General features: G+C 32.2%; 1 pseudogene; it reads left to right on the top strand.

The window, feature by feature from the left end:
• The first annotated feature begins 9,085 nt into the window (after nt 1-9,085).
• Nucleotides 9,086-10,323, top strand: LOC107959713 (uncharacterized; annotated as a pseudogene).
• Nucleotides 10,324-12,850: the final 2,527 nt, after the last annotated feature.

The raw sequence follows: 12,850 nt of genomic DNA, 5'->3' as shown, positions 1-12,850 counted from the left end.
CACCCATTCCTACACTCTAAAATTAGCACCGGTTGCGACACTAAACAGTATATGCAGCAGAGCTGCCAGTACAGTACAGTTCCTCCAATAATAACCCCATTCTCATGCAACATATCATACATGTATGCAACATATATATATTGTGGCATGTTTATATACAGTTATACATAACATAGAGCATATAGTCATTTTATAACATAGGGGCATCACAGTCATTTTACCACGTGGGGGCATAACAATTATTTTATATCAATTTGGGAGTCTAGGTCTACTTATCAAACCATCAATAGGTACACAGTCATCTCGGGCGACCCGTGCAACCTTAACAGTCAAACAGTGAAATTGAGCCTAAGGCCCATAATGCGGGCCCACACTCGTGTAGCCCACATTGCCCAGAATTAGTCTCAATCATGAAAATCACACAGTTTGTCCCAATAATCTCCTCATGTTCGTGTGGTTACCCATGTGAGGCCCACAAGCCCATTTGGGCCACACGACCTATTTCGGCCCAACATGGCCTAAAACAGCCAAAGACCACGATTCGCTCATAGTGGCCTCAACAGTCTAACGCTCACGTTTTATGCGTTCGAATTATCACACTAGCAAGCGCATACTCGTGTAGCGTCAATTGTCATATTTTTTGGCTTTTGCCGGTTTACAATTTGGGCAGTGTTTACACACCTGGTTTTTATTTGTTGAGAAAACCGCCCCCACCTTTGAAACCTACACTTAACCAAAAATTCCCAATTAATCAATTAAACATATACTTAATCGAATACACTCAAGATCCCAATCATTGAACTCACACCACAATACCTTCGATCGAGTATTGGAACGACGAAAATGTGCAAGTGTACACAATCGCGACAAGTAATAAAGTAACAAGTAAATGTCGAGTTATCGTACCCACAGGGATTGTAAAAAGTAATATTTATGAAATTAATGTTAAAACACTTTGGTGATGGAAAATATTTTGGTTTAAAGATTATTAAAAACTAAGGGTTAAAAACTAAATAAAAAAAATTTAAAAATAAAAAGGTTCTAATGCATGATTTCAAATAAGGTTTAATCAAAATGATATAATTGTGTTGGATTAATTACATTCCTTTAACTTAGAAGTATTAAACTTATGTTTATACTACTACGAACAAATTCATGGCAACTCGGTAATTTGCTACCTACTGCTCATACATACTTATTAGATTAATCAATCTCTTGAACATTTTTCAATGTCAATCCAAGCAATTAATCAATCTTCACAAGCATATAAAATCTCTTGAAACAGTTTAATCTCAATAATCTTGCAAGTTATGCAAGGCATATGTATCGCCAAATACAATGCTAAATTAACTTTAGCTACCTTAAAAGAATAAACATGCACTAATTAAGTATTGTGTCGACTAATTACAATTTCAATACGATTTAATAATTAATTCATTAGTTATCTAACAATTAATATTACAAGAATAACTTAGGCATGTTTTTACTTAATCAAGCATCTCACCGAAGCCTATAACAGCACAAACACAATTTCAATAATTCAAACAGGAAAAATATAATCAACCCAACAAGGATTAAATTCAAGCTAGATTGATTAAAATAACCATTTCAATAGCATAAATATTTATAAACATGTTTGTCAAAAAAACAACGAAATTTAAAGAGATAGGGAACAAGAAGCAAATCTGGTGTTTCTCCGTGGTTTGACTGAGTTCTCCGTTCTTCGTTCTCCGTTGTCCTCGGCTATCAAGGTGGCTTATGAACACTTTAATTACTGTTCAACAATGGCTGCTGAGGACCTCTTTCCCAAGAGAAGAAATCGGCACTTGAACAAAAGGGAAAATGGGAAGGAAAAGTTGAGAGAAAGTGAGAGATGAGAAGAGAGAATGAGAGTGTGAAGGATGACTTGAATAATCAGCAAGGGGTAGCTTTTATAGCTTATTGTGGCTGCTAAAAATAGAAAATTCCATCAGCCAAAGAGATCCCCCTTGGCTGGCTACACACATGGCAAAGTTGAGAGATTCAACTTTACTAAAAATAGCCTGGGGCAAATTCATAAAGCCACATTTTTTGGAATGGTTTGAATGCAAGGTTGAAAGTTCTTCAAGGGCTTCTTTGCAAGCTTATTTAGTCAGCTAAAATGCTGATTTGGGTCAGCATATGGACGGTTCTGGGCAGCCCAATTGGTGGCTGGTTCGGTTCACTAAATTCGGTTCAACCAATGCGGTTTAACTGGACCCTTTTTTTCTATAATTAATTAATAATAATTTATTTAGCCCAAATTAAATTGGGAATAAATTAAAATTAATTATATTATGAATTAACACACATTTTTGGACCATCTTAGGGTAGAAATAAATTTTCCTCGATGTTTCAAATTGCTTCTCGGTTTTATTCTTCGAGCATTATCTATCGAGTCAATTTTCGCCCTTTGTGCGAATCTGTCGAAAATAGTCAAAATTAATCAAAATTAACTATAAAATTAATTAAAATTCATCATGTTCATATTTTTAGCATAATTTAATTATTTTATAATATTTAATTATTTTTCGACAAGAATTTAACCGAAATAACATGATTTTAAGTTAAAAACGGCATATAAAAACACATAAATTTTCGTGTTTCCAAGTATAGAGGGAAGTTTCGCCTACCCAACTGTTGATTACAAACCTTCAACTCTTCGAATGGTTCCTAGGCACAAACCAAAAATGGGTAAGCACTCAATCGATCAGCAACAAAATAACAATTTACTATCTTCACTTACCAGTAACGCGAGAAGAGTACCCACTACGAAGTGTAAGACTTATCGGCAAATAAAGAATGATAATCAGAACAATAGAGACGGGAAAAGCAGTCGGCTTTTTCAGAAGATTAATATTCCTGGGAAGTCCAGAGAGAGGGAACACTGGAACACTGATCGGTAGGAAGCAGTAAGAACAGAATCGACACAATAAAGGTAAAAAGAAAAAAGAATCGGCAAGGGAGAAACAACAGCAATCGTCAAAAATATTTGGGAAAAGAAACAAAGAAGAGGCAATGAGAGGAATGGTTTCAGCAATGATCAGAATTAGGAATCGATAGCACAAAACCTGAGGGAAAGGAAGAAGAGAAACGGTTTAGGGGAGAAGAGGTTTCGGCAGAGAGAAAAAACAAAGCAGAACTGAAATGAGAAGTACCCCTCTAGCCAAATTCTCGAGTGCCTCAGAGCCCCATTCGGCACAACACTCCCTCTCCCCACACTTCCCTTGATTTTCTCCTAAAATCCCCTCATTAAATCTCTCCACCTGATCACACCTCCCCTCAACCACTCAATTTGAATTCTCTTCAACCACTTCAGTGTTTCAGTCAGACTCCAACACCCCCCACGGCAAAGCAGCAAAATAAACACTCCCTTGCCTCCAACAAGATTTGAACCTTATACCACTAGCATAGGTAACATGCCATTTACCCCCTAGACCAACAGGCTTTTTATGTCATACTTTACCCACAAAAATTTAAAAACCTACTAACTATAGGCAAGGGTTTCCTTCCTTAAAAACAAAATTTTTTACACAAGCCCAGTCTTGAACTCAAGACTTCTTAGACATTCCCAAGCACACCCAAATCACTTAACCACTAAAGCAAACAAGTAGTTGTGTTACAAACATGCAAAAATAAATACTTGGATTTTTGGGGCATTACACCCATTCTCGCAACACCCTCTTTGCGCCTTCGGAATGGCACTGACTTGATTCACCTCGATCTCGTCTCGATGCCTTAGCTTTTCCCTTCTTTCGAAACTTTTATCTCGGCTTACGTCGCTTCTTAACTCGAACTGTCCCACTCATAGGTACATCTTGGTGGCAAGAAGTTGTGTCTCTCTCTTGCCCACATTCTAACTTACTTCGAACAGAATCCTCTTGATTCACAATTCTTGGCTTCGAATTGCCCACATAATCGTATTACCCGTAACACTAGTAGGTACTTAAATGTAACACTATTAGTCAATCCAGTGGTGATACGTGGTAGCCTATTAATATGAAATATGGCATATATAAATTCAAATTCAAATGCATCTTGACAACCATTTGCCCAGATTCATTATATATGAGATTTTTAATTCTTTTATATATTTATATTTTTTTACAAAATTTATAAATTTTTAGTTTTTTTATATATTTATATATTTTCATAAATTTATAAATTTTAACTTTTTATTTATATATTATATATTGTAATTTTTTTTTTCAAATTATAGCCTTATATATATATTTTATAAAAGCTTTTATATACTTTTAATTGTAGATATTTTTATAAATTATATATTTTTAAAAATAATAATAACCTAACCACTGATATTTTATTTAAAAACTTAAAAATATATAAACTACTATAAATTATAAAATACATCTAGAATAAATTTGGACAAGTTGATGTCTAGATTTAGATGTATATGGACAACTATTTATTTAAGCTCATTCTTAATGTAAAAAAAATTATACTTATTTAATTAATTTATATATTTTTTAAAGATTTTTTTTTAGTTTTTTACTTTATGATACGTGCCATTACCAAATTGATTAATAATATCACATCATCGCAAAGTAATAGTGCTAGTACTGAAATACCAATGTAATTGATAGAATATAAATTCATGTAGCAATTAAGTAAAAAATATATAAACATCAATTATATACTTTAAACAAGTTCAAACAGGAAAGTAGATATTAACCATTCTCATTCACTAACAACCAAAATATTGGAAAAGGCCTAAGAATGATGACTGTATAAGCCCAATTTTAGCCCGGGCCCAACACAGTCAAATCAAACCAAATAAGACCCAAAATATCCCACCGACCCAATTACAATAACATACCCAGGGCCCAAAATTAAACTCAAACCCTAAGCCCACAACCTAAAGTTTTCAGAAAAGAAAACCTAAACCCTAATGCCCCTTTGCGCCGCTGCTCCCATGTGCATTGTCAGCACGCCCACCGCCCGAGGTCTGCTCTTCTGGTACGGCCTTGCACCAAGATGGAAAAATCCTTCCGTTGACTTCACCTGCAAAAGACAGAAACAAGCAAAGACACAGAAGACAATAGCAAGAATTGAATTTCTATTTTATTTTCTTTCGGGTATAAAAAACCGATTTGTAAACCGAAACGGGGGGATTTTTCTTTTTCCTTTTCGGCAAGGGCCGAGTTTACTGTAAAAGAAGAAGAGTTTTCTCTTCTTTCATTTTGGCTATGAACATTAAGGAAAATAAAAAAACAAAATAGATTTTTGAAGGTGACTTTTTCTTTTTTTCATATCCGCGTTTCTGCTTGTTTATTTTATTTTACTTATTTTATTTTATCTTTTACATAAAAAAATAAGAAAAGGGAAAAAGGAACTCACCGGGAGTCGCTCCGTCCTCTCGCCATCGGAGACTCCTTCGGTGACGGAACCGGTTGAAGAGAGGCATAACGGCATTTTCCCCTTTATTTTCGGTTGTTTTGAGGCTAGATCCGGGCTCAGGGGTCGAGATCTAGAAAATAAGCTTTTTTGCCTTCGCCGGCCACCGTGCGCGGCGGCGCCGACACCGGCGACCGGAGTCTAGCACGGTGGCCATTGGCCGGAGCCAAGATCAGAGGGAGGGGGGCTAGAGAGAGTTTAGAGATTTTTTTTTTAAATGAATGGATGAAGAATGAAAATTGTTAAAAAAATTTTGACTTAAATAGGGTCCATGAAACGGCGTCGTTTTGAGCTTCAGCACCAATAGCTAAAACGGCGTCGTTTAGCCCTTTAACCCGCGCGTCAACTCGACCCGCGACCCAGGGTCCGCGTGTTTTTGTGCGGGCGGGTTATTTGCTCGCGCAGTCCCTCCTATTTTGCAGCATATTGCAATTTGGCCCTTTTTCACTATTTTCTTTTATTTTTTGATTTGGCCACAAAATTTCATTTTTATCTCGATTTGGTCCACTACAACGCAGCGTTTTGGGGCTTTGGTTTATTTACCCTGTTGGTCCCCCATCTTTCAGCGCGCGTTACAATTTGGTCCCTCTTGTCTTCTTTATTTCGATTTCACCCTGTTTTTTCATTTTTATATCAATTTAGTCCGGTTTTAGCAATCTTATTATTTTGTTAATTATTTTAATGTATTATCATTTATTATTATTATCATTATTAATTATTATTAGTTTTATTTTCCTTTTATTTATTTGTTACTATTATATTAATATATTAATTAGTTTTATATTATTTTCTAACTTTATTTTTATTCTATATAAATACATATATGCATTATGCATGTACATATTTTTATAATTCATTTAATATATACATACATACTCATATTTTTTATATTTTATAATTTATCTACATATCTATATATATATCCATATACATTTTTTTTCTTTCACGAATACATATATATATCTTTTTTATTTTCTTTATTTATTTATTTATTTACATGTCTATTTTGATGCTTTAGTTTTTATTTGTTTATTTATTTATTATTGTGTATACATGATTGACTTGTCTTTTATATTTATTTATTTCATTTTTGATGATCGTTAGTCTTATTCGTACTTACATTACCGAATTCATGATATTAACATCGTGTTTTATTTTTACTATTTTGCGTTAAATTGTCTTCGTTCAATGCATAAATTATGACTTTTTGAATAAACAAAATTTCGTGTTTAGATTTGATAAAGCCGTACCTTAACTTACTGGGTTTCGATTTTCGCAATAAATCTAAATGCCGAATCTTTTCAAACTCAAGTTTTTAAACGATCCCGGGAATTAAGAAAAGATCGTGTCCTAACTCGCTGGGCATGATCTCTTTTCTAAACCCGAGATAATTAAATGTCTTTTTAAATAATTAAATTTTTTTGGCATGTATTCTCGTATCGGGAATTCGATACGTTGTGTCCTAACGCATTGGATATGACATGTCGTTTTCTCGAGACGAAGATTTTTTTCTAAAAAATAATAAAAGCAATGTTTTGCGTTTGGAGATTCGAGAAAACGTGCCCTAATGTGCTGGGTTTCGTTTTTTTCGTTCTATCAAATTGTCAAATATCCTTTTAAAATTTCGAAGTAAGGCAATGTTTTGCGTTTGGAAATTCGAGAAAATGTGCCCTAATGTGCTGGGTTTCGATTTCTCGTTTGACCAAATAGCCAAATATCCTCTTAAATCTTAATCCATGTTATTTAAGTGTTTTCTAGGATCGTATTTTCAATTTCTTTAAAGTTCTCAATTTTCGACACCAAGACATTAAGTAATCAACGAGGTACCAATTTTGGGCGTATCGAGGGTGCTAATCCTTCTTCGTGTGTAACCGACTCCCGAACTCGTTTTTCTGAATTTCGTGGACCAAACTTGTTGTTTTAATAAAATCAAACCGTTTACTAAAAACAACCACTTTTTAAGGTAACCCGATCACACCTTATCAAAAAGGATTGGTGGCGACCCCCATTTTTGTTTTCATTTTTCAAAACCCAAGTCGACCCCGTTTTGTCAAAAAAATGGTGTCAACAATGACAAGTTAGGACTAAAACAAGAACCCAAGGCGCAGTAGCAAGTTGTCAGAACCGGCATCCACTCCTCCCCCACTAAAGGACCCATAAACAACAAAGCTCCGACAACCAGCAAAATCTAGATCGAAAAACTACTTAGGCGGGTACCAAGCCAACAATTGCGGCACAACCGTGAAAATTTATTGAAATTTACCTTTACTTCAATAATTTTTTAAAATAAAATTATGGATTTTATTAATTTTTATTGAATTTTCTAATAAATTTTATTTTTAGAATTTTTATGAAGTACATATATATTTTCAAGTTAGGATTGTTAAAATTTTTACTGTTCCATTTAAAAAATATTTTGAAAGTTGAGGATCAAAATGATAAAAAAGAAATTAAGGCCAAAGTGAAGAGGTAAACGTTTAGAGATAAATTTATTGTGTTAAAATATGTTATTAGTCCTTATACTTGTATAGAATTTGAGATCTAGTCCATGTATTTTAAAAATTAAAAATTCAATCTTCCTCCTTTTTCAATTTAAAAATTCTAACCCAATCATTATTGTCGTTGGTAATTTCTGTCAAAATTTATCAGCTTACCATGTTTATTTTCTATCTATCATATGCCATGTCATATAAGGACAACTTAATCAAAATTTCAAGTTGACAACAAATACTTACAATTTTAGTGACTAGGTTGAGATTTTTAAAATGGAAAAAGCAAGAAGACTTTATTTTTAACGTTTTTAAGTACAAGGATTAAATCTTAAATTTTGTGAAAGTATAGAGACTAATAAAATATTTTAACCAATTTCTCGTTATACCTTTAAAATACCAACTTATGTTTAAAAAGAATACAATTAAAATACACGATAGGTCTTTGTACTCTTCGTAAATTTGGAAATTAATCATTTTAATTTTAATTCTAGGAATTTAGTCCAACGAGAAATTGGTTAAAATATTTTATTAGTCTCTATACTTTCACAAAATTTGGAAATTAATCATTTTATTTCAAAATTTAAGTTCACTCGTTAACACTGCTAATTGTTTTGTTAAATTTGTTAGTATGATATTTTGAAATAAAAAAGAATACTCACTTTGTAACCATGTAACTAAAACATAGAGATGTTAACAAAATAATTTTAACAGTGTTAATTGTTGAAGTTAAAATCTGAAGAGTAGAGGGACTAATTGCAAATTTTAACCAAAAAATAAATAAAAACATACGTTGATTTCTAGTTTAAACGCCTTAACCCGTTTCCAAGCTGCAAAAAAGGAAAACGGAAGCCGAAGATCTCTGGAAATCCCGAAATTACAGAACCCAACAAATTATTTTCCAGGTATTTTACTTCACTACTGGAACTATCATCCTATCGTTTGCGATTTGAAATATTCATTTTTACCTTCTATAATGAAGATATTGGAATGCCTTAACGTTTAAGATCTATATACAACCACCCTTGCAACTTAGAGTCTTAGACTAATCCTAGGCTCAGTTTATTAGTGAATCGTTTCAATTCCAACTTAGGGATTTTTATATTTCCTAGAAGTTATTTTTTGTGTGTTGTCAGTAATGCTTAACCTTGGAACAAAGTTAAAGGCATGGGCATAAGAAATACCCGGTTGTAGTCCTAGTTATGTTTGTGGTTTCAGTCTCAGTTACTTTGGTATTGCTTTTCAACAAATATGAAGAAAACCCAATTCCGGTACCTGGACTGCCACCGGATAGAAAATGGAATAGGTTTGAGTCTTTGGTGCAATTTAATCCGAAGAGAGAATTCCGGAATGGGACGGATTTGATATGGCTGTTCTTTTTCTAGCTCATGGGTGTAGTTGTAGAGCTGTTAATTTCTGGGATAAGTCTCCTAAATGTCCTGAATGCGTTGGTTTGCCTGAGGATAGGCTGCTTGTGCTTCATGCTCTTGCTCGTAAATTCGCTGTTTTGACTATATCAAGTGTAGGGGAATGCTGGACATTTGGGAAGGAAAGGTTGACTGTTGAAGATATTATAACATGGTGGGTTAAGAGACAGAACTTTGGAAAGCTTCCTCTTGTGGCTTTGGGGGCTTCTTCTGGTGGGTATTTTGTATCTGCAATTGCTAATGATTTGAAGTTTAGTAGTATTACACTTATGATCGCTGAAGGCTTATTTGATCGCATGGACATCAAAGAGGACTATCCACCTACCCTTTTTGTGCACATGCCAAAAGATACACATAGGCAACAAAAAATAACTGAATTTATGCAAGTCTTGAGAAGTAAAAGGGTTGATGTTGCAGAGATTAAATGCATGGAGTTGCCTCTGTCACCAACCTTTTTGTCTGATAGAATCCCAGGTGTTGGTCAAACTATTTCGGCTATGTTGTTCGATTTGTTCAGGGAGAAAGGCTTTGTCGACAAGAATGGATATATGAAACGGGACGGACGTGCAACACGTTGGGAAGATGCTATCCAGGATAGTAAGCCTAATTTGCTGGAAAACCATTTGGTGCATCCTGTTCAGGAGGAGCTAAATCTTGCATTTGCGTATCACGAAATGACTAGTTTGCAATCCGAAGATATTCTTAAATGGTTCGAATCTCATATGACCTGAGCAGCCGTCTATTGTACCACAGTACTGACTGTGTGAAAGGTGATGGGTGATACACTGTTCATAGTAACAATACCTCAACTTGAGCTGGACAAATTTGTTTAATGTTTGAAGTTTGTCTTTAAATAACCAAAGACTAAGATGTAAAGCTGCAGGATCCATTATGTATTAGGTAAATTTTACTGTATGTGGGAAACAAACCAATCTTCATTACACTGAATACTATTATTCACTTTATGTTTTGAATTGCAAAATGTCCTTTGTTTGCTTGCTTGCTTTGAATGAAGGATCTTTATGTATTATCTATATATACTTTTTGATTTGCTGTTTTCTCCTTTCTAGTGAAGCAGCTGATCTATTTATACCCAAGCTGCTGGAATTAAGTTATGTTACAAATCATAAATGTATAACTTTCCACTGATTTTATCAATTAATACTTGATATGAGAATGGATGATTTCTGAAATTGGATAGAATTGTTTTCAATATTTTCAATTAGTATTGTTAGGAGGGACAATCCGAAATTTTGGAAATAAAAATAAAAAAAATAAAAAACAATATTTTACAAATATATATAAAGGAAATCAAAAAATAAAATTTTTATTATCTTATTTTGAAAATTATTTGGATAAAAATTTTCAAATATAATCCTAATCTTTACATGCTTAATTTTTTATTAATTTATTTGTAATGTATAGGAATATTTTATCTTAATTAAATGCGTCTAAATAAACCTATTCCAAAAAAACAGTTGGCTACTACGCTACATTTCTAAAGAGCAAAATTAAAGTGCTAATCTTATAGCCAAACTAGCTTTTGGAGAAAAGAAAGATCTACAACTAATTGAAACCCCCAAAGCAGTCTCAGCACTCATCAAAGCTGATAAAGAGAAAAATTTTTGTATTTTATTTTCCAATTCAGTAACTTAGGTTTGTAAGTTTCTTTTTTCACCAAAAAAAAAAGTTAATTTTTATATTATTTTAAATTTTAAATTTTAAAGTATTGAAATTACATGTCATAAAAAAATTAAAAATTAATAAAAGTTTTTCTATTGCTAAAGTTGTAAAGTAAAATTCTAACCCAGTATTTAACATTTTAAATTTGTAATATAACCCTTTGATAGTAATTAAAATTGAAAATTACTTAAATGAAATTTTCAAAAAATATATATCTATAAGTAATTAAAATTTTAAAATCATATTTTTTAAATACAATCTTCATAAATAATTAAAAATTTTAAATTAGTAAGAAGAGATTTTTTTTCAATATATTAAAATATAAAAACTTAACCTGTTTCTTTAAAAAATTAATAAATAAAAGTAAAAATAAATCAATATTTACTAACTTAAAATACTATTTTAATAAAATAATAATAAAGAAAATAGATTAAGATTTACCATCTTAAAGCAGTATCTCAATAAATTATAAAATTATCTATTAACTTAGCTAAAATACAATCATAACCAGAATATATAAGGAGTAATTATAGGTTATGTTGGTCAAAACTAGAGGTGCTCATGGGCCAGGCGGCCCGGCCTGGCCCGACGGCCCGCCCTAAATATGGAAGGGTTTGGGTAAAAATATAGGCTCGAAATATGGGCTTGGGCAAAAAAATGAGGCCCGTTTAGAAAACGGGCGGGCCTCGGGTACCATTTTTTTCCCCGGGCTAAATATATTTATTTTTTAATTATTTTAATTTTAAAATATTTTTAAAATACTTTTTTTTATTTTTTTAAAATTTTAAAATATTTTTAAAATACTTTTTTTTTAATTTTAAAATATTTTTAAAATATTTTTAAAATACTTTTTTTAAATTTTTTAATTTTTAAAATAAATTTTTGGTATTTATTAAAAAAATGGGCCGGGCAGGGCCCGGGCTTATGATTTTTTTCCCGGGCCTGGCCTGGGCAAAATTTTAGGCCCTTATTCGGGCCAGGTCGGGCCAGGGCCTAGGACTCGGGCCAAAATTTTTTTATGGGCCCGGCTCAGCCCGGCCCATGAGCACCTCTAGTCAAAACACTAAAAATACCAATAATATAATAATTAAGAATTAAAAAAAATCAAAACAACAATGAAAAAACAAATATCTTTTTCACATTTTTAAATTTATAAATTTATAAAAAAAATTAACATGTTTCTTTAATAAAGAAAATAAACTAAGATAGATAATCTTAAAATACTCTCTTAATAAATTATAATTTGTTAATTAACTTACCTTACTTAAAATAAAATCCTAGCCAAATCAATGAAAATTATTTCTTAAACAATTATAAAAGGCCTTAACATTCATATAACCTCCCCAACCCGGCCCGAGTTTGGAAGATTACATTGATCATCGAAATGACCCAGTTGACTATCGAAGTTTATAAAACAGACTTTTTAAAACATTTGTTTATCTTAGAAGAAAACTTAACCTATTTTTAGAAAAACTCACGAGTTAACAAAAATTGATTAAGTAAAACATTTTCCTTATAACTGTGACTACTTTTGAAAACTTAGTTAAATTATTTATTTATTTATTCATCAAAATTTATTTATAATTTAACAGCAGAAAAGTAATATTATACTTAGTTTTAATTAAGTAAAATCAGAATTATTATATGCGTAATTAATCCTAATTCCATGTTTCAACATCCTAACTTCAAATCAAATATCATGCATGCTAAATAAACCCTAAGCTTAAGAATCATGCCACAAATTAATAAAGCAGTATAGTTTCAAAATAACAGAAATTTCAAATAGTAAATCTGAAATTCTTCTTAATAGAAATTAAG

The sequence above is a fragment of the Gossypium hirsutum genome, chromosome D04 (genome assembly GCF_007990345.1).
Source record: "Gossypium hirsutum isolate 1008001.06 chromosome D04, Gossypium_hirsutum_v2.1, whole genome shotgun sequence".
Lineage (NCBI taxonomy): Eukaryota > Viridiplantae > Streptophyta > Magnoliopsida > Malvales > Malvaceae > Gossypium > Gossypium hirsutum.
This window is presented reverse-complemented; position numbering and strand designations above follow the sequence as displayed.